The sequence below is a fragment of the Passer domesticus genome, chromosome 2 (assembly GCF_036417665.1).
Source record: "Passer domesticus isolate bPasDom1 chromosome 2, bPasDom1.hap1, whole genome shotgun sequence".
NCBI classification, from domain to species: Eukaryota; Metazoa; Chordata; class Aves; order Passeriformes; family Passeridae; genus Passer; species Passer domesticus.
Window position 1 is genome coordinate 16,744,506 of NC_087475.1, and position 21,467 is coordinate 16,765,972.

Here is a 21,467-nt window from a genome sequence, read left to right on the forward strand (position 1 = left end):
TCCACGAGTGCTTACCGTGTACTTCGGTGGCACAGCTCCAGACAAAATGCCTTCTTTCCAATCATGTGTCCAACCCTTTTTCCATCTATGGGCAGTTTCCCTTCCACACATCACAAAGTCATCTATCCCCCGACTTCTGTTGAGACTTTGCATCCCCCTGCTCACAGGACCTCCCAGGAGCAGCTCATGGCCATTATCTCCGTGGCAGCTCAACCCTTTGCCCATTGCCTGGAGAGCTTTTGGCAACACTCCCAACTTGCGTGCCCCTGCCATTTATCTCTTACCTCCCCATCTTGTTTCTCCCCTGTTCCAGAAGCTGCAGCCTCTGTATTTTTTTCTCTATAGTGACCAATCTTCTCCCAGCAGCAGAATTCCCCTCCTGTTTTCCCACACACGATCAACTCCATAATACTATGCCAGTTATCTGCAGCCTTGAGTCTTTAGTTTTCTGACATCACCAAATAGTTTCTTATCTGCCTCTGGTATTATTTATACAGACATATATATAAAAGGCCATCTTCCACCATCTTATCGACTGCTGACTGAGAATAAATCATGCAAGGAGAACAGGCCAGACTTTGGGACCACCTTGGGGAATACCCCACCCCACAGTTGTTGCCTCTTGGCAAACACAAGCAAGAAGCGCACATCCACTCTGAAGTCTGAGGAGGCAAATCACATATACAGAAATGGTGAGTTTCAGCCAAAAAGTTTCCTTTCTGACAAGAGTCACTGCTATTCATGCGACCAGGCTCATTAAGAGTGAGAGCTGGAAAAAACTGCAGGATGGAGTCTGCGTGTGCCTCCTGGCTGAGATGTTCAGCTGCATTTTTCCTTGTGAAAGGCAAACTATCCCTGCACCATGAAAGCAATAAACACAGTGGGATTACTGGTCAGCAACTCAATGGATACTACTTCCAACAGCCCTACAGTTATTACTGTACTCAGATACAGTAATTGTTACAAATAACCAAACCACCAGAGAAAGACTTCCATGTTATCTCTACCCATACATACGTAAAATACCAGTTTGTACAAATCCAAAGAATGTGAGGTTAAAGCTAATGGGCAAGCTTTGTTGAGCATCTCAAAAATCAAATTAACTGCAATCAAATTCATGGCACAACTCAGGGTTCATTTCATTACTATCAGAAAATTCAATCTCTGAAATCTTACAATATTAAGCTAAAGCAATGATCTTTCTGTTAAAGTTCTCTCTTTTTTCATTTCAAGGTGAAAAAAAAGCTGGCATGCCTGGGGAAGGTGAGGGTGATAATTCCCAGTAGATACTAGTGAAAGCTTGGCAAACATTTAATCAATTTCTGTTATATAAAGAAAAGGAGAAAAACCTCAAACATCCTTTCAAATACACACTCCAAGACATGTTGCATTACAAATTCTACCTCTTGCATCTATTTCTACATCATGCCTTTTCCTGCACAAATGCATATATAAGCATAAACACACATGCATAGTAGGCATATACATATTTAAATTCAAAATACAAATCCATGAGGGAGCTAGTTAAATCTGCTCATTGCTGCAATAACTAATCATATCTCTGTGCTGTGCTGCAGGTGGGAAAAGTCAGAAGTTCATTACATTAAATTCAGGCATTTCCCTTTTTTAATGAAGCTGCATTTTTGGTTTATTTCACAATATGCACTCTTTAACCTTACTGCAAGACCTAGCTGTAGAATACTCACTGCAGTTTCAGACTCCTTTTTTATCCCTCCTCTTCAAGGTTTCCAACTAGGTTTCTCTGCGTGAGTCAAGTGCAGTTTTAATAAGGCAGATGAGGCAGGGCTTCTCAACTGCTTTTGATAGAGGTGAGGTGGTCAGCTCTTTATTGACTTTCTGCAGTACTGCAGCTACAGACCGTACAGACAATCTTGCTTTATGAGCATGCACCAGGCAGGAGGAAATTGGCCTGGAAATTTCCAGCCAGCAGTGTTTGATGCACTGCTTGAAAAGCTGCACAATGTGCATATAAAGGAAACTAGGGACAGCCTTTTTCCTTGTTGTCGTTGTTGCTAAACCGGGCTGCAGTTGCTGCATGTACCTAGGAAAGCCTGCTCAGGAGCCATTTTAAGAATTAATACGTCTCAGGAAAAGGAAAGAAAACAACGCTGGTTATTTCGTGCACATTAGAGAGTGCTGCATATCAAAGATCCTTTTATAAACACTTGGAAAAATCACATGGGAGGTAATAAGCCACTGAATTATTTTACTGTCCTTTGCTTGTGCAGGCAGCCACAGCACATCCACACTGTATGCAGTGCACAGCTGCACTGATACACACACATCCTCACAAGGGGATGTGGAAAAAAGGAAGCAATCACGGGCTGGTATCATGTACTATTAAGGTTTTATTGGTACCAGCATGGAGCAACTGCATCACTAATTAATGGATGCACACAGGCTACACACATCCTTCCAATCAAGTAGCAATAAACCCAGGTAGCCTTCTTCACCCTCATACATACATTACTTGAGCTATTTACCTCACCCCTTGTTTTTCTGGACTGCACATTCCCCTCTTCTCTCACTATCCCACATCTACACTGGCAAGGCACATCCTTGAATTCTGCTCTTACAGGGGAGATGAACATCCATGGCCCCACTCATTAGCGTCCCACATGGTGCCACCGGACCAAGTTTGTAACAGCACACGGGGCTCAAACTATGCAGACAGGAGCTTTGGAACCCTCCCCCAGAGATGTGTTCACATGTGCTGACAAAAATAACCATTAACATCAGGTTGGACATCTCTCTGTGCCTCTTCTACTCCCAGCCCAAGGGGGACAACATCCTTCTGTCCCAGGGGAGCACAGCAATGGTGAAAGGATCAAAGCAAGAAGGTTCGGACACTGTGGGGATGGCAGCCCTACAAAAATGAACCCACATAGGGCTGCACACCCCAGCTCGCACCCAGCTGCAGCAGCAGCAGCTGCAGCAGTGCTCTGCCAAGGACTGAGGGAGCCAGGTCCCACCCCCTGCTGAAGCACCACACCTGAGCAGCCAGCACTGCTGCAAGGTATGCAGCACAGATTCACTTCTTTCAGCTAATTGCAAAGCTCATGGGGATTCTGAAAATAAAGCTATACACACACAGATTGAAACACCTTACAGCTACTGTGCTCCTATCAGAGGATATACCCTTACTGCAAGTAAGACTTAACTATGTGCTTAAATTCTACTGACTTCAGGGGCCATAAGGATTTGCTTAACTTTCATTATACCAGCCATTTGTTTTACAGTTACCTGGATAATGTCTTGCCTTTTCATGTACAGCACTGAGCTCCTTCCACAGTAGGGTATTACTTCTTACACATAAATGGAATAGCAGGTAGAAATTGAGGCACTGTTAGCTAGCTACCTGAAAAACCTGGACAATGACAGGCAGATGATTTTGCTGCACGCTGCAATGCTATCTGAGTGCTCCTGAATTTTCACCTGTGAGATAAGCATCAGTGAACAGCTACAACACAGTCCTTAAAGAAGGATAACAAAAGGACAGTAACCCATAGCAAAGAACATTTCCATACTGTGTCCTGCATTTTATTTTTAAAAATGCAGCTACAGGGAACAGACATCCTGTGAAATAACAGATGTTGGAATCTCACTGCTATAATTCAGATGACCTTGCTGAATTAGAAAGCAAAGCACAAGATAAATGTCCACTTTCTCTCCTCACTGCCTGTCTTGGGCAGGGAAGGGTTGTGCTGGTGTTCAGTTATCTGCTTCCTCCCAGTTCCCCATCTGCAGGTCCCCAAAGTGTGTTCTTACAGCACTTCAGCTGGCTTTTTCAAATCAGATGCTGCTGACATCATGAACCTTATGAATTCTCTTTGCTGACAGGGATTAGATACTGCTTCACTTTAACCCCCCAAACGGGCAGAAGCTGGACCCTGGCCTGGACCTGCTGCCAGTTTGTGCTCGGGCTCTACTCCCAGTAGGCAAGAGATGCTCAGGGCTTCTGGACAGTCATATGCAATACATTGATTTAATCAAAATTACATGTCAGTCTCACTCTTTAAAGCAAAACACAAACAGCAAACAATTAATTATTGCTTTAATTCTTAAGATCTTTTCTTTAATTTTTAAGATCTTAAGATCTGCATGTGTTCATAATACTCTAAGAGAAGAAACAGACTGGCATTGTCTTTCGGTCTTTTGCTGGTGGCAAAGCAGATTATTCCTATCATGTTCTGCAGGGGTGCTGTCAAATGCTGTTTCAGGCTATGGGCCAAAACCTACCCCCAGCCCATGTGCTCAGTTCCCACTGGCATCAGTGATATCTCCACCATGGACTGACAGTAGTAAATGGGCAGAGATGTGCTGGCTGCTCAAATAGCACGATCTATGTGCTGAATAATTCATTTTAAACTGTTGCACAGATGTCAAAATGTTATTGCTGATTTCTAGCCAGCAGAATGGGCGTTTCTTCTCCTGATATGAGTGTGTCTCTGCCTGTTAATGCCACGGAAGACTTGGGGGATGTCTCAGCCAGACAGCAAAGCCCATACATGGCATGCCTGTGAACAACAATTAAAATGATCACTTAAGGCCACCTTTCACTCTCCTTATTAGGATTCTCCTGCAGATACACCCACCCATTGCCTTCAAGAAGTTTCAAAAAAGCAGCTCAAAACATGGCATGGTCACATATGTTTGAGGGTACTCTCCAACAATCACTTCAGCCCTCTGGATTTTTGCTGAAGTCCCTTGGAAAAACTCTAAGTACAAACAACTTAAAGAATCACGGATGAGTCTGGATAACAAAATTAATCCAGACAAAAAATTAATCCAGACAAAAAATTAATCCAAACAAAAAACAAACTCCTGCCTCTGTAAAGGGAAACAAATAAATGTATCCTACAGAGTTTGCCAGCCTAGCCATGGAGAGAACTCTATGGTACAAGCTGAAGATCCTCTTCCTCTCCAAAATCAAGGAAGAAAAAAGGAGTTTTTCCTTTAAATGCTTCTCCTTTCACTAAACCTAGAGCAGCCGATGTGGTGCACTCTGACATTTTCTGGGCACTGGCTTCCACAGCCAGGTGGGCTCAGCTGCTGATGGCCAGCAGCCCCTCCAGAGTGAGGTGGGAATCCTGTGTGCAGGTGGGCTGGGGTGGCTGGGGGCGATGGGAGAAGTGGAAGGGAAATGGGAGAGATCCAAGAGAGTCACGGGTTTTGAACTGAGGTCAGAGACCAGGGATCTCTGACACAAATCAAACAAGCACATGCACCCCACGACAGCCTGGGAGCATTGCTACTAGGCATGTGTCAGCTAAAAAGTGGAATTTTTCACGCTCCTAGATGGGCTTCTTCACGTCTGCTGGTCTGTGTGGAAACAGACCTAGGCTTAATGAGGTCTAATTTGTTTCAAATCCATAGGTTTCTTTTTAATAATTAACAATCCCCATCACTCAGCAAAGTCATTCCTTACCCCTGACTACTTGCTATTAGGAACGAAATTTACTGTGAAATACTGTTAAAAGGTGGAAAGCAAGTGACATAATTCACATTTTAATTAAAAAATATATATATCACACGAAGCCGGAGCCATAGAAGGAATAATAACTGAATAAGCCTAAAAAACCCCCACTCCAACCCAACACCTACTCTTCCCTATTACCCACTTTATTCTTGTCATGCTATTTGAGTTCCTCTAATTGACTTCTCTTACTGGATGCTCTATGCCCAAACCATATTTCAGTTTTTCGCTCTGCGATTCCAGGAACTAGAGAACGTGTCGGCATCATTACCATGAGCATTACACACCCTCACACACAAGGGTCCAGGAACTACAATTAACACATTAAGAAATAATAACTGCCAAGGGAGCAACAGAAGATAAACAGCATGGAGCTGATGTAGCAAGAATTCTGCTTGGGAAAGGGCTGTCTCTTGGGTAACGGGCAAGGGAGAGGAATTGAAGCAGCACTGCCCATTTACCAGAGAAAACCCCAAAAACAGTTCACACATTAATTTCTTGAAATTTAATTTTACTAAAAGTATTGCTGGCTTTAAACTAGATTTCGAAGAAATCTGAAGGCTCAAAGAAATAATAATCATGTCCTGTTCCAAAGTTTAAAATTGGTATATGTTTTCTGGTATTTGAAAACCTGCCCTGAAGTGCTGCGTGTTTGTCATTTTCTTGTTCTTTTACAGCAGAAGTGAGAAATACTTATTTCTTTTACCTATACATTAAGATATATTTATAAAAAAATAACAAAAATACCCTTTCCCTGCTTGTCAATATCTATTTTTATGATTGCCTGGGGTTCTTTTTTGTTTGGCTAGCTTTTTTGGGTTTTTTTAAAATAAATTTTAATAATTGAGCCATTTTCCCAATTTTCCCAAGGGTTTTTAATGAAAAAAAAATTAGATTCCAGAGTCTTTTATTTAAAGCTTCCACTCTGAGAATGTTTTATGTGAGTAGTCCTGCAGAAGCTGCACAACAAAAGCCTGCAAGAGCATGCCAACCATGTGGATACCTATCTATCTTCACCACTGCAACCAACAGAAATCATGGAGCATGCTGCTCCCTTTGGGCATCAGCCTTGGCTTCAGCTGCTGCTTTCAGCTGGACCAGCCAAAGGCCTTAATACTTTCCAGTGAGATTAGGAGCCGAAGGAACACGATGGCACAGGCGAGGTTTATGAAATGCTTTGTCTCGCGTCCCTCCCACCTTGGGGCTGCACAGTCACAGAAAACCCAACAAAAATAACAGCCTTTCCCACATTCCCCCAAATCCCTGTGCAGGAAAAGGGAGGCAGAAGAGGCACAGACACGCAGGGCAGGATTAGCTGCTCTGCTCAAGCCGCCCTTTGGGAGAGAAGGGCGCTGCCTGTGACCCATGTGGGGCGCGGGGTTTCTGAGGCAGGCGCGATCCCCCGCTGCCCCCACGCACGGCTCATCAGTCAGCTCAGACATTTCAGCAAATCACATGGCACTTTGTAAAAACATAATTGTTTTTATTTTCCAATTTTCCCTGTTTTGTGTAGAGTGCTGCTGTGTTCAAGCGAAGTGAATAAAAGCATAAACAGCAAGCACCATCTGGAGAACATTCTTCCAGCACGCTGAGAAATAGCAGCCGCCTGTGCACTACCTGCTATAAATAAATGCCATTAAAAAATGTCCAAAAAATTGTTTGTTCCTATCTGACGGAACTGTAGCCAGATAAAATCTTCCTTAACCCTGTCTTCAGGTACCCAACACCTTCACAGAAAAAATCTCCAAACAGACGTAGATATTTGTCTCTCTTTATGTTAATATGAGAATTACTAACAGAATAGCAACCCTACACGTTGTTCTAGTAACACAACAGAGGTTGCAACTTAAGCGTAACACGTGAACAAAGCATTGAAAATTCAAATGCCTTTTAAACTGTACCAGGTTCACAATAGGGAGATATCTCTCAGCCCACCAGCAAGAGAACAGGCAAAATTATTCATTCTCCAAACTGATAGTGTATCAGTTTGGAGGGAAAAAAAAATACCAGAAAGTCCATAATTTATTTTCCGTCTACACAAAGCCACATCTCCCTCTCTGCTGACAAAATACAGACCAAGCTGGCTGTGGGGCTGTGATGAGGCTCTGCAAAGGGTCGGAGTTTGCTGCGTTTGTTTAATCACTGCAATTAGAGCTATGCAAATAATGGAATTGTTTGCTGTAGTGGCAAGGCTGGGGTGAAAAATTAAAAAGAAATATTTGGGTTGAGTGATTTAAAAACAATTTTGGCAAAATGGTAAAATGAAAAAATGAAACTGTCTAGTCTGCTCTACTCAGATTCAACTCAGAATCCATTTAGTTTGAAATGAAAAATACATTTTCACACTGGAACAAAGCATATGAGCAATTGTCATTTTTCCTTTCTTTTTTTTTTTTTTTTGCCAGACAAACATCTTCAGCACCCAGGAAGGGATGCTTAGGAGAGCTTGCTGCTTCTTGGGGAGGGAGGAGATTTGCCTATCCCTTATCCCAGCCTTGGACACACCTCATGCTGTTGTGCAGAGGCAGGGCTGAGTGCTGCATCTTCCTCCCTTGCCAGCCCTCCTCTTCCCCATGCTCTGCTCTGGGCAGCTGCCCTGCCCGGGGAGCCCAAGGGAGGCAGGCAGAGGTGGGCAGGGAACAGCAGCACTGCCTTTTCTTGGTTCCAAGGGCTCAGGCACAGATGGCACTGGGTGGGTGACTCTTCCCAGAGTGACACAGCCCTCGTGGCCCACACGAGGCTGGGGTGTGCTCTGGGATACAGCACGGGGCTGAGTGTCTGGAGGCTGACACAGGACACAGTCTGAAGCCTCCCTGATGAGCCACTAGCCACCAATAGGAAGAAGGATTTGGAGAAATTTTAGTGGTTTTCTCCCTCGTTTTAAACCCTCCTTATATTGGCAGATGTCATGACGTGAGAGGAGCAAATCTGTCTTGTTCAACAGCATCCACAAAAGCAGGCTGGGTCCCTCTCACAAGAGAGGGGCTGAGATTGCTGAGGCACAGGGCACATCACCAGCACAGCCACCCACCATCCTGTAAGGGCCAGAGTGGGAGTGATGGACATAAACCAGATCCAGTCCTTCCCCGGAGCCATGGCGCTTTGTCCAAACCCAAAGCTGTTGAGCACTGGTGTGATCACAAAGCAGCTCTGCTGAAGCCTTGCTTTTGGCTGGGACTGGCCGCCATTCCCACTAGAAGGAAAGGCATCATTCCATATTTTATCCTCTGCATTCACTGGGACTCGATGTGCAAGGAACTGCATGAATAGGGATGAGGGTCCAGTCCCTTCCCTGATGAAATCATCATCTCAAACATAGCAAGGGCAGGAAATGGTAACGTGGTTAGAGTTCTCATTAGCCATGTTTTCCTAATATTTACATTTTAGCTACTTTTATTTACAGAGTCCACTCACACTAGTTAAATTATATACTTTGCAAAAGAATACAAAGGCTCTCTGGAAGTGAATACACTGAACTACTGATTTTTTTAGGATAATAATGATGATTATTGTGATTAATCAGCTCTGATGAATAAGATTTTGCCAGACCAGGTGTGGAGGGAAGGCAGGTGGTGGGAGCATGGCTGTCTGTCCATGCAAGCACGCATGCATGCGTGCGTGTGTATGGGGGGGAGGGTTGTTCTTTGTTTTGTTTTTGCCTTTGGTCAAATTCAAACAATGTGCAGTAACAAGAAGTAAATGTCATTTTCCTCCCATCCATCTTAATTTGGCATCCATTTTAAAGCTTACCTTTGACCTTTTAAAATGTTAATACACTTAAGCAGATATAAAAAACACAAAGCTCCTGGAAAAATTAATCACACCATATCATGATGCTGGTCTAAAAATGTAACATCAGTTGTTTTCCTATTTAAAGAAACATTTGTCCAGTGCAGCAGCAATAACTATGCTACAATTACCTATTATTTCCTTTTCAAACAAATAACCACATTAAATGCTATAGCAAAACCCTTTCAGCATAACCAGCACAACCTACAATGAATCTGTTTTGTTGAGTAACTGCCTAGAATCACGGAAAGGGTCCTCAAATGGACCTTGAGAAGTGTCCTAACCCATCCCTCAGCCCCAGGCAGGGCCAGCTAAATCTAAACCATTCTTGACAGGAAACCTTATTTAGATTCCCTTTAAGTAGCAGCCTTAACTAGAACTGGGGAAAATTGCAAAATTCAAAATATATAATAAATATGCATACGTGAAAATAATTTATATATGAGTATTATGTATGTATAAGAAATACAAAGAGACAACCCTGATCTAAATGATAAGTCTCCCTCCTCTGACCACTTCATACCCTCTAAGAGTCCAAAACAGGAAACTCTAATAAAAACACCTCCTTCCTTTTTAAAAATAAAAGGCTGCTCAATTGAGAACCTTACCTCCTTGGAAATGCAGGGGCATCTCTTCTCAAGAAAATCAGAATTATCAGGTCACAAAATATTTGGGTCTTTATGCTGCAGAGCAAAGAGCTCTTCAGTTCCACCAGAAAGCAAATACAAATTAAGAGTGCTGACCAGCCTTTCCAGTAACCAAAGTGAGTGTAAGATGTCTGCAGCCTGTTTGTGATCAAGGGCATCCTCCCTGTCTCCTGAGCTAATCAGTTCTGGTGGGAGGCTGCACTAGGTCCCTCCAGGACAGGCACTGCACAGCTCTGAGGTTAGATGTTGTGAACAGGGGAATCCACGGCACACAGCCCTGTGCTGCTTCCACTTTCCTGTCTGCAGCACTCATGGCATCCAAACTGATGGCTACCCCCATCAATTTATTACCCCCCTTCAGAGGACAGAAAGCTGTGGTGACAGCCAAAATGCATCCTAAAGGAAGTGATGATTTCATAGCTAAACACAGCTGTTACACAAGCATCTAAAAAAATCAGTTAGGGACCTAAACATCAAACCCAAACCAAAGGCAGAAGCATTTTCTTGGTGAGCAGGGAAGTAAATTCCTTGCATCTGTTTTCTTCCACCTACCAGCATTACTTTGTTTGTAGCACAACTGGAGTGTGGTCAAGCAGTTTTCTGCAAAATGAACACAAGCTCAGGCACAAGGGGGTGGGGAGATGTGAGATACTGAGCTTGGCACCACCAGTCCTGTGAGAGAACAAGAGCCCTTGATGTATCCTGCACACACAGTGCAGCAGAGCTGTAACACAGAGCCCAGTTTCTTCTGTCACAGAAGCTTTGTGAACCCGCCCTAAGCATACATGGCTTCTCCAGACATGAAAAGGCAAGAGGCAACTCCATCCATTCCCCAGGGATCAGAGATTAATTACAGGGATGTCACACGAGAACAGAGAGGCTCTTCTGTGTGCTCCTTCTTCTAGGATCTGCTTATGTGTCCCGACTTCCTTCTGGCCTCCCCTCAGCATCCCACAGCCTGCAGGGAAAGCTTTGGCTACATCAGAAGTCCTCTTCCCCCACCTTTCTGCAGGGCAGACCTCCTGGCTGAGAGCTGCCTCAGACCTCCAGCCCCATCACCAAGGCTGGAGATGAAGGCATCTATTATTCAGACAGTGATGCCTGACTTCTTGGTTAAGAAAATCCTGATTAAAAAACAATGTGTTGCCCTTCCTGTTTGCTTTGCAGTGGCCTTGTGTAGATCCAGCTCTACAGCAAGTGATCCATCACCAACAACCAGAAAGATGTGTATCATGCAAACACAAAAATACTTCACATTTCACTTTATTTTCTATGTCTTCCATTCTCATTGCCCATCTATTCCAGTGCTCCTCATTATCTTCTCTTTAACCTGATTATTATAAATACATATGGAACACCTAATAGTTTTCTTTTAACCAAGGTCCATTTTGTGCAATACTGACCCATAAGCTTCAAAGACCATCAAATTTAAAGGAAAATAAACACAATGAATTCACATTTCTCACTTTGTCACTCCCAACCCTTTATTTCTTGATTTTTTGCTTCCATGCCACAGAATGCACATGTGCCTTTGTCACATTGTTTGTGAACAGTTTATTCACCATATTCTGATAATCACAGACTAGAACTTCAGTAATACTCCTCTAGTTAATTAGTTTATTCACTAGGCACAGATTAATAACTGATGAGCTACAAGAAGTTGCTATTGTCTGAGTCAGTCACCAAGTAACTAACTTGGCCATTCAGGCAGGGAGAAGTTTTCTTTTCTGAAAGGTGACAACTAGCTATGTAATGACTTCTATTATTTTCTCAATAAACTCAGAGAAAATAGGACACTGCAGCTAGAAAAACACAGAAAGAGAAATTAGCTGCTACTGTCATTAAGGATTCAGAGACTGATAAAGAACAGTTGGTGCAATGCAGCTGGAGAGGCTTTTCAGAGTAAAGTGATTATTCTCTGGCCATTAACAAATTATTTTTTCCTGGACTGAAAGACCTGCACTCCTCCAAATAATCTGGCTTTGCTACGAGGAGCACACTGACTGCCAGGGCAGGCAAGAGCCATTGCCCTCTTGGCCCTCCTGGTGGCCACTGCACTTCCACCTCTTTGTTTCCATGCCACAGGAAAAGCACAGAATAATTAGAAGGCTGAAGCACATGCAGACATTGGAAGGGAGACTGGTTTTCAAAATTAGCCCGACCAAATGCATTTGGAGCTGCACCCGGAATGTTCAGGGACCTGCCCTTAGCAGCCCCACTGAAGTGAGGAGTCACAGCAAACTTCCCTCAGCTCTCCTGTCCATCAGAGCTCACCCCAGTCATCAGCTCAAAGACAGCACAAAGACAAAACATCTGGGGACACAGCCAGTCAGTCCCAAGGCCTGCTCTGACATCTCTGTGCCTGCCATGGGGGAGGTGGGGGGGACCCAAACCCACACCCAGCTTGTCCCCCAAGTCAACAGCAGCTGCCTTCTTCCTGCTACAGTGGCTGCTCTCTGGCCACTCTACAGGGAGTGGGAGCAATACAGAGACCTGGAAGCTGCTAAGCTGAAGGACACCTTTTTTCTGAAGAGCATGGAGGAAACAGGAGACCTACCCCAGACTCTTTGTTTAATTCTCAAGAACATTTAGCCCTCTGATATATTAAAAAAGCATTTCCAAGCAACTACATGTGCAAATTGGGACCAGTGATGAGTGGTGTCCCTCTCAGGGCCATACTGGGCCCGGTATCCTTTAATAATTTTGTCAATGACACAAACAGTGGGATCAAGGGCACCCTCCACTCTTGTGAGACCCCGCCTGGAATACTGCATCCAGCTCTGGGTCCTCAGCACAGACAGCTGTGCCTGCTCATCCTGGAGAAGAGAAAGCTCCAGGAAAACCTTACAGCATCTTCCAATACCTAACAAGGACCACCAGGACAGACTACAGTGACAGATGTAGCAGGGCCTGTTGTAGATGTAGATTTTAGCAGTGCCTGTTGCAACAGGACAAGGGGTAATGGTTTTAAACTAGGGTCAATTTAAACTGGACATAAGGAAGAATTTTTTTCTGGGAGAGTGGGGAGACACTGCAACTTGCCCAGAGAGGTGGCAAATGACCTATGCCTGGAAACATTCAAAGTCAGGCTGGACAGGGCTCTGAGCAACCTAATCTAGTTGAAGATGTCCCTGCTTACTGCAGGGGGGTTGGACTAGATGACCTGTAAGGTCCCTTCTAATCCAACTATTCCATGATTCTGTTAACTATGAGATACAAAAGGATGCTGGAAACAGGTCCTGCTCAGAGGGATCCAGTCACTAACACCCAAAGCCAGCAATTGACTGTGGAGCTGCAGCTTACATAAGGGTCCCCAGGACACGCAGGCATCCTGCAGCTGTGACCCTGTAAACTCACCACATCCATGTCACAGCACTGCTCTGTACACCAAAGGACAGCATGGACAGAACTGGGTGGGGGTGGGAAAAAGGGAGCCAGAACTAACAAGCTGCATTAAATCACCCAGCAGAGCAGCTCCTCCACAGAGTGGCCTATTTACAGAGTAGCTCAGTGCCCTGGGAGGGACGGGCAAACCCAGGAAAGGAAATTTCCTAGGAGAACTGAGACAGGCTAACAAAGATCCACGCAGCCTGGGACCTCTCACGCAGCCACCTCCTTTTTGAAATCTAGAGTCTGCTGGGAGGATTTAGGCCTACAGCTTTGAACATAAGGAAAACTTTTTCATCCTGAAAACAGACTGTGAAACTCAAGCAATGCTGGGAAGTGTTTCACTGTATTGTTATTCTGTAGATGCTGTTTCTGGAGGCAGGACCCAGCACAGCCTGATCTCAAAACAAAGCCATCCGTGGCTAGAGCCTCACATCACCAACCATCTCCTTCCTCTTGAAATAAAATAAAATAAAAGCAAGTACCCCCATAAATCATTCATCCATCCCAGTTTCATAACAAGAATATTTGTCAGCTCCCATTTTACGTCCCTTTCTCTGGCTGCCTGTTCTACAAAGCCACCATTTCAGCTGCCTGTGCATACAGACCAGCAAGCACACAGCACCACAACAGCTCCCACACCCCATCTTCCTGCCTGCAGAGAGGATGGCCACCTCTCTTCCACAAACCCTCACCTGCACTGCCATGGATTTTTCAGGGGATTTTTAAAAATATCTTTTTTTTTTTTATCAGTAGGTCTGGGGCACCCATCAGAGGTACTTGAGCTACTGTAACAATCACATGATTTATGTAAAAGTAATTGAGGTTAAACTATCTGCCACATCAAACTCTTCACATTTGGCCCCATCTTTAGGACCTAGAAACATCTGAAATAAATAAAGCCACGTGTCATTTAACAGGGTCTGGCCTTAATTAGGATCATTCTGGATTTTATGGGAAAAGCTTTGTCCTGGCAGCTTTACATAGCTAGTCTATCACTTGTAAGGTTATCTGCTTTTTTTTTTTTCCTTTAGTACCTACATCAAAATACTTTTCCACACAGCTTTTCCTTTTTTTTTTTTTTTTTCCATCCTCCAACCAGCCGGATGACAACCACTCCTTATCTCTGGCTGTCTTCCATGCTAAAATAAGAATGCCGTTGTTACACGAGGGAGCTGCACCCTTCCACCTCCCTTCCCTGCCGACCAGCACGCAGCTGGCTGCACAGGAGCTTCCATTTTCTGGTCATTTTTCTGGGACATTGTTGAAATTTACCCTTTAGCTATAATTTCTGTTTCTAAATCACACTGGGCCTCTCGTGCCACGCGTTTTGTAGCCTCAAGTGCCAGTCTGTGTCCTGAGGAGCTGGCGATGCTCAGCCCATCTCCAGTGCCACTGCTTCCCTTGCTGGAGGCTCGCTGACATGAGGGGCAGCACGCAGCCAAACCCAGATCAAAGGACACCAGGCAATTCCATCAGCAGCAGAGAATGACTGGATTAGAAGAGGGGCAGGATTAGAGATTGATGAGTTGCTGTGAGGCTGCTACATCTGTAGCAGCAGCAGTATTTGAATGTCAGACTGCATCCCCTTGGAGCAGAGAGGTACCACCTACCTTGGGTTTCAGACTTCTCTGTGCAAGGCAGCTGGTGGAAAGTAAGGGGTTTGAGCTGGGATCTGAACAGACAGCCCTGTACAGATGAGACCTTGGCAGGTCAGGCATGTTTCAGAGGGAAACATGGAATGATTTGCCCACAGCTACACTGGCAGTTTGAGTCAGAGGCAGAAACGGGAGCCAGATTAAAAAAAAAAAAATTAGTTCCTCATGCAGGAGATGAGCCAGCAGCCTTTGTTACATCTAAATGCATTTTCCCCCCTGTAATTCATACTGCTGCAGGCTCTGCACAGTGAACTCCAGCATCCTGAAGTTGCAGGGTGCTCAGTGTGACCTGCTCATTGCACATGCCAAGCCCCCCACGCAACCAGCTCCATTCTCCAGTCCATGCCTACAATGCAATCCGTGCACATTGCAAAAGCTTAACACTTGCTTTTGCTTGGGTTTTTTTGGGTTTTGTTGTTTTTTTGGGTTTTTTTTGGTAGGAAGTGACCAGGACCCTGCAAAACCCATCACTGAGCTGATTTCCAGCCTGACCCAGATAGCTCTGGCTGCTGGATTGCCTCCAGAATTTAGTGTATACGCAGGAACTCAGCAGCACTCTCCAGTCAACTCAAAGAGTTATCCCCTCTTCAAACGTGGCTTCAGTCATCTCTGGAGGTGAAAGAGACTTCAGCTTCCCCTACTGGAGCTCCTCACAGAAATACTACAAAATTCATCAAAGATGCCAAGGACAAAATAGTGAGGATGCATTAACTGATCAGGTTGCTCCAGCAGAGTGGTGCAGGAAACCACCCTGCCTATCAGCAGCCTCCTCTGCCAGTTACTGTAGTTACACCTGATTAACCGGGGCCACTCACAGCGTCATGAAATGGAAGGAAAGGCTTTTCAAATTTACATATTAAAAAAAAACAGAGGTGTGCTGATTTCTGTCCTATGGAGTGTTTCAGACATAACATTAGTAATCACTAGCGTATTTGTGAGGAAATCTTTACTTTGAATGCTAAGCCGATTTGCTAATGATAAATGACATGAAAGGTTACTTAGAAAAAGGAAAAACATTTCCTCATCAAGTTTAAACGGAAAATACCTGGAGAATTAATGGGCAACCAGATACTCTTTCCTTTTTAACAATACACCCCCATTAGACAATATATACACTTTGGATCCCGCATTTGAATAATTTTTCTCTTTAGAAAAATAATTCTGATGGAGAACGTGCAAGAAAACTACCATCAACAGCGGTAAATAAACCAAAGCCGAACCAATCTTTCAAAAAAAGAGGTGTATTGGGGGCGAAATGAAAGGAGAACGACTGCCGTGCATCTCCTGCCCAGGGCGCTTGCACCCTGCAGCATCCCCCCGAAGGGTGCAGAACTTCTGGAGCACGACACTTCACCCTGGCATCCACCGCCACGTACGCCCGGAGCGCTGCGCCGCCGGCGCGGATGACCCACGCCCCGCGACAGCCTCGTCCAGAAAAAGCCTTCAAGGGAGCCGCAGGTGACAGTCCATCCGCCGGGCGACAGCGGGAGGAATTTCTGCCCCAACTTCGGAAGGGTAAATTCTCCTCCTGCTTCTCGCCTGTGACCGGCGACGCGAGGGACCCCAAACCATCCCATTACCGCCCATCTTGAAATCCACCCTACACGCTGCCGATCTCCCTTCCCCGGAGCGCGGACCGGGCGCGGATCGCGGCCGTGCCGTGCCGCGCCGTGCCGTGCCGTGCCGCGCGCGGGGGGCGACGCGGGGCCGCGGCAAGCGCCGCTCCTCCCCGCGCACCCACGGCCGCGATTTTGGAGAAGTTGCGCAGGCAGGAGGAGGAGAAGGAGGAGGAAGGGCGGGGGTGGGGTGGGTGGCTCTGCTGGTGCGGTCACGGTCTCGCCCCGTCCCTCTCCCCGCCGGGTCCCTGCGCGCCCCCCCACCGCCGCAGCCCCACCGCCGGGACAACCCGCACAAAGCCGCCGCCGCCGGGATCTCGCTGCGCCCGCTCGGCGCCACCAGAAACAATAGTCACGGGCCGAAGCGGGGACCGCGGGGCCGCCGCCCTCCCCACGGTACCGCAGCGCCCGGCCGCCGGTGGGAAGAAGGCTTGGGGGGGGTGGGATTCCCGCAAAACGCCGCCGCCCGGCCAACCTGTCACCGCTCCACCCGCGCTGCGCTGTCGGCGCGCATCCGCCCCGCGGCACCTACCTCCGGCGGAGGGTGCGGCAGCCCTAGCTGGGCTCCATGGGGCCGCAGCCGCCGCCCGCTCTGTCAAGCGCGGCCGCCGCCGCCGGGGACGCGCCGCCCTGCCCTGCCCGGTACCGCGTCCCGCTCCCCCCGCGCCGGGCGGGCCGGGCCGGGGCGGGGCGAGCGCCGGGGGCGGGCCCGCCCAACCTGCGGCACGCCCGCAGCGCCGCCCCCGCCCGCCGCGTGAGGGAGCCGGGCCCGGCCCCGCCGGGAGCCCGGGGTGCTGCGGCGGGCAGCGGCGTCCTGCCTCACGAACCTCGTGGGGTTTCTGCTGCCTGCTTGCTTGAAGTTTTGACCTTCTCTCCTCTGCGTTTATCTGGGACTGACCACGATTCTGACTTCCTGTTTTTCTTTTTCCCCCTCCACCTCTTTGCCCTTTTAAATTCCTCCTCTCGCCCGCCCCCCTCGTCTTTTCCGTCCTCGCTTTCGCTTGTCCCCGTTTTCCCATCAGACTCTGAATATCCCAAGCTTCTTGATCCCCGTCTCTGGGCTTTAGAACGGTTTTGTCAAGGGCAAAAGAGTTTTTTGTAGGTTTCAAATCGCTGTTAAGTGTCGCCGGCAGCTTATTGGAAGGTGCGGTGCATTAAACTAAATCCATGGCTAGTATTACATAATATGCCCTCGAATGTACATAAAAGATGATTGTAATTCCATCTGGATTTCTGTTGATATTAGCAAACCGCTCAAGATTTCCTCTTGCGGTTTAATGGGCTTTTCAAAACCTTTGACTGGTGCTGGATCAATCAGATTATGATTTAAGAAAGGGTAAAGCACATACACTCATGACATCGTAGGAATTAGTGAAAGAAGAAAAAAAAAACTTAGTAGGTCATCTGCCTAATCCATCTTCCAAAAGAGAGTAGGAATGTCCCCCATACAATAATTTATGGGCATTTGTCTGGTTTTCTTTCAAATGCTCCAAATATGTGGCTTCCTCATTGCCCATAGGAATTTAGGTCAAGCTGCCTGAGAGGGAATTTTGTAGCATCTTGGGATTTAAAATCCACTACTGTTATTCCAAGATGGTTTGTTTCGTTCTTTTTTTTTTTTTTTTTTTTTTCCCAGACAGCACAACTGTACAGTTGCAGTTGGTCATTTATTTCTTGCCCATCATCATGGAAGGATTTTGGCCATCACTTTCCCTAGGTTGACAGCCCAGGGACATGCACAGAAAATGTCAGCTTCATGCTCAGTGTGGCCAAAAGAGTGACTCAAATGTCAGGAGTTGTTAGGAGAGCAACGAAGAGGGAAAGATTTTACACTGGAAAATGTGTGCTGGACCTGTGCTCTCAATACTGCTGAAATTCCAGTCTCACCTTCTCAAAAAGGACATAGCAGAGCTGTAAAAGATTCGGAGGAAGCCAGCAGTGATGATCCATGGCTTGAAAGGGTTTCCTAGTTAGGTACATGCACACTGGCAAGAGGCACCAGAGGGGAGATGTGACAGAGGTTCCTCAGATCTCCAGCAGTGTGGAGAGGGTGAGCAGGAACTGGTGGTCCTGGCTTCCAGCACAAAGGGAGAGGCCATTAACAGACCACCTGTCTGTACAGGGGTGATTCTTCATGCAAACACAGCTGTGGAGCCCTTTGCCATCCGACAGCAGCCAGTTAATGTCATTTTGAGGGGAAAATGAATTCATTAACAGGAGACAAATCCACAGAGAGCAACCAAATCACAGCTTGCTCAGAAAGGTCCCTCCGTGACAAATGGCTCATGGCTGGGCTTGCTCTGTGTTTTTGCCCTTTCCCCTCGGTGTGTGTTGATAGTCACTGTCACCTGCCAGCAGTGAATACACCTCTCAGATTTGATGTCACACCTGTGTTAGTTTTGTGCTGCCCACAGCTTTCCTAATGCCCTTACTGCATAGATTTGAGTAGTAAAAGGGATGACTGGCTTTCAGTGGAAGAATGTCACTGCTGAACCAACGTGTGGCATATCCTGGAAGTTGGAATCATCAAAACCCACTGAAAAAAGCATCATTATGCATTGAGTCACTGAAGAGAGAGAACACTGGTTGCAAAGAAGTTTCTGTCACTCTTCTAAAATGTGACAGAAATAATCAAATCTAGCTGTGGCCTGGGGACAGTGACCTTAATTTAAAATCAATCAAAAATCTCTCTCTCAATGGCAGCTGATTGTCCCATGTGCTTTCAGACTGATGCCCTCCCAGGCCTGCCATTGTCATTGCTGTTATACAAATGGGTAAGCATTGTGTTGTCTCCTTGTCTTCCCTCCTCCTCCATGTCTTTGAAGCTGAGATAGCATGGTCTCAGGTTTCCTCCATGACAGAGGAATTTTTTTGTGCATTAATTTATAAATCTGTACATGTATGCCTCAGTATGGCTGCTTTATCCATGCAGCTTCCTCCAGAAATGTGCTAGTTCAATATTGTATCTTGGTATAAGAAACTAGCTCTGGTGAGGCGGGTTGCCACACAGGAGGTGAACTACAGCAAGGATGAAAATGAAGGAGCCCAAATTATGTATGCGAATGACCTTGGTCAAGTGAGTCATGGTCGTAGTCTTTTATGGAACTGATCCCATAAAAGTCTGGTTTCACACTGTTTGTGTAGGATCACGTATTCAGGTAGATCAGGATAGTCACCATTTGCCTTTGATGTTGCTCCACCTCCACCTAAATCTCAGCACGAATTCAGGTATGCGGCGCTCCTCAGCTCCCATATAAACTGTGTTCTAAAGTTGGGTGTCTCAGGTAACTCTGTAGAGAGGATCTGCAGGAACCTGGTGCGTTGTCTCTGCTGATAAACGTGACATCTTTCCCTTTGCCAAGCATGTAAAGCAATCAGCAGTGTCATTCTTCTCAGCCTATCACTTGATCACATAGAAACTCTTTGATCCCAGGATAGAACTATACAGTAGCAAAATTAATACTGCCAGGTGTGATTACTAACATAGCAATCCTGGATGCCTTGGAAGCTTTAAATTCTGTGTAAGCAGCCACACTGCAAATTCTGGGTGGGGAGAGCTGACAGATGAGTGCACACACACTGTCTGTTGGGAGCATTCAGAGCACAGCAAGAGCACTCATTGCACCTAAAAATGGGGGTTCTGAGCAGATGCAAGATTCATAGTGACAGAAGTAATTTTCAGGTTTTCCTCTAATAATATATAGGCAGTAGTAAGCCTGTGGCAAGTCCAAATTGAGTACTGAGCAGGTTTTAAATTGTTTAAGGCATTATCTATTATAAGGAAGTTTATAAAGCTCCATCTCCATTATTTGAGTTTTCACAAGGTCATAATCCACTTGACCCTCGTGGTTTATTTCATCACTATTGTCCCTCAGAGGAATTATAACCTTTACCATTACCACTTGCTAAATATATCACAAGGTTTTAGTGATATTATCATAAATCACCAAGCTCAGCTTTGTTGCTTGTAATGTGACCATAGTACATACTGGTTTTGGTGCAGTGATTGCCAGCCTGATCTAGTTGTAGTTCTTTAATTATTTTATAATGGGAGGACCACATGCTAGCAGATATGAAGGTGTATTTGATTCCTTTAACATTTAAAAATTGCCTTTTTCTAAGGTGGTCTGAACTTCAAGAGTGGGCTTTTTAGGCAAAGTTTCTGCAATCAAACATGGAAAATACAAGCTCATGGATACTGAAATCAAGCACAGTGACTTCAAGAACAGCATTCTCACAATTGTTTCTCTTTTCAATTAAATGTGTGAGCATTCATTAGAAATCATTTGTAATTTGATTATCCTGGAAGCATTTAGTGAGAAGAACAAAAGTATCATATGTAGGCAAAATTCATTACTATATGGGTTTTTAAAAGGATAAGCTATAGGGAAGCTAAAGATAACTGATAATTTTGGATAATAGTAATGCATATAACTATGTTGCTTTTTTCATTTCAATCTGTTTTCTAACAGAAAGTTGGTCCCATGTCAGCCCCCCAAAAGTCTTAAAGAGAATTTGCCATAGCAAAGATGTGCTACTGAAGCCAATCTTCAGTTGCACTTAAAGATCAGCTTGCATCAGAAGGAGCTGGCCTCAAAACTGTTTTGACAAGACATACCTTGTCAAGCAGTAATTGGGATCCAGTCAAGCTGCTTCTGACTCCAAGAAGGATTAACCATTACTATAAACCAGGCTTACTTGCTGGGGCTGCTGGGATCCAAAACTTCTTTGCAGCAGCACCTGCAGAAGAAGTTTATCTGTCTGACAGGATATTGTGGGGCAGGTCTGGGCATACTCTTTCTGGTGATGTATGGCAAAACTCCTTCAACCAAAAATCTCTCATCTGATGAAACTGTGGAAATCTATGTCTGGG

At 45.6% G+C, this 21,467-nt stretch overlaps 1 protein-coding gene and 1 long non-coding RNA gene across 2 annotated transcripts in view; one reads left to right on the top strand and one right to left on the bottom strand.

Moving 5' to 3' along the window:
* RAI2 (retinoic acid induced 2) overlaps positions 1-17,280 on the bottom strand; it is a 44,595-nt gene extending 27,315 nt beyond the window's left edge. The window contains exon 1 of the mRNA XM_064407584.1: positions 17,127-17,280. The gene's annotated coding sequence lies outside the window, so the exon portion shown is untranslated. The remainder of the gene's footprint in view (positions 1-17,126) is intronic.
* A 118-nt stretch (positions 17,281-17,398) lies between these two features.
* On the top strand, positions 17,399-21,157 carry LOC135293427 (uncharacterized). The gene is made up of 3 exons (XR_010355553.1): positions 17,399-17,738; positions 19,321-19,368; positions 20,717-21,157. It is a non-coding gene; the product is annotated as an uncharacterized LOC135293427 (long non-coding RNA).
* The last annotated feature ends 310 nt before the right edge of the window (positions 21,158-21,467 follow it).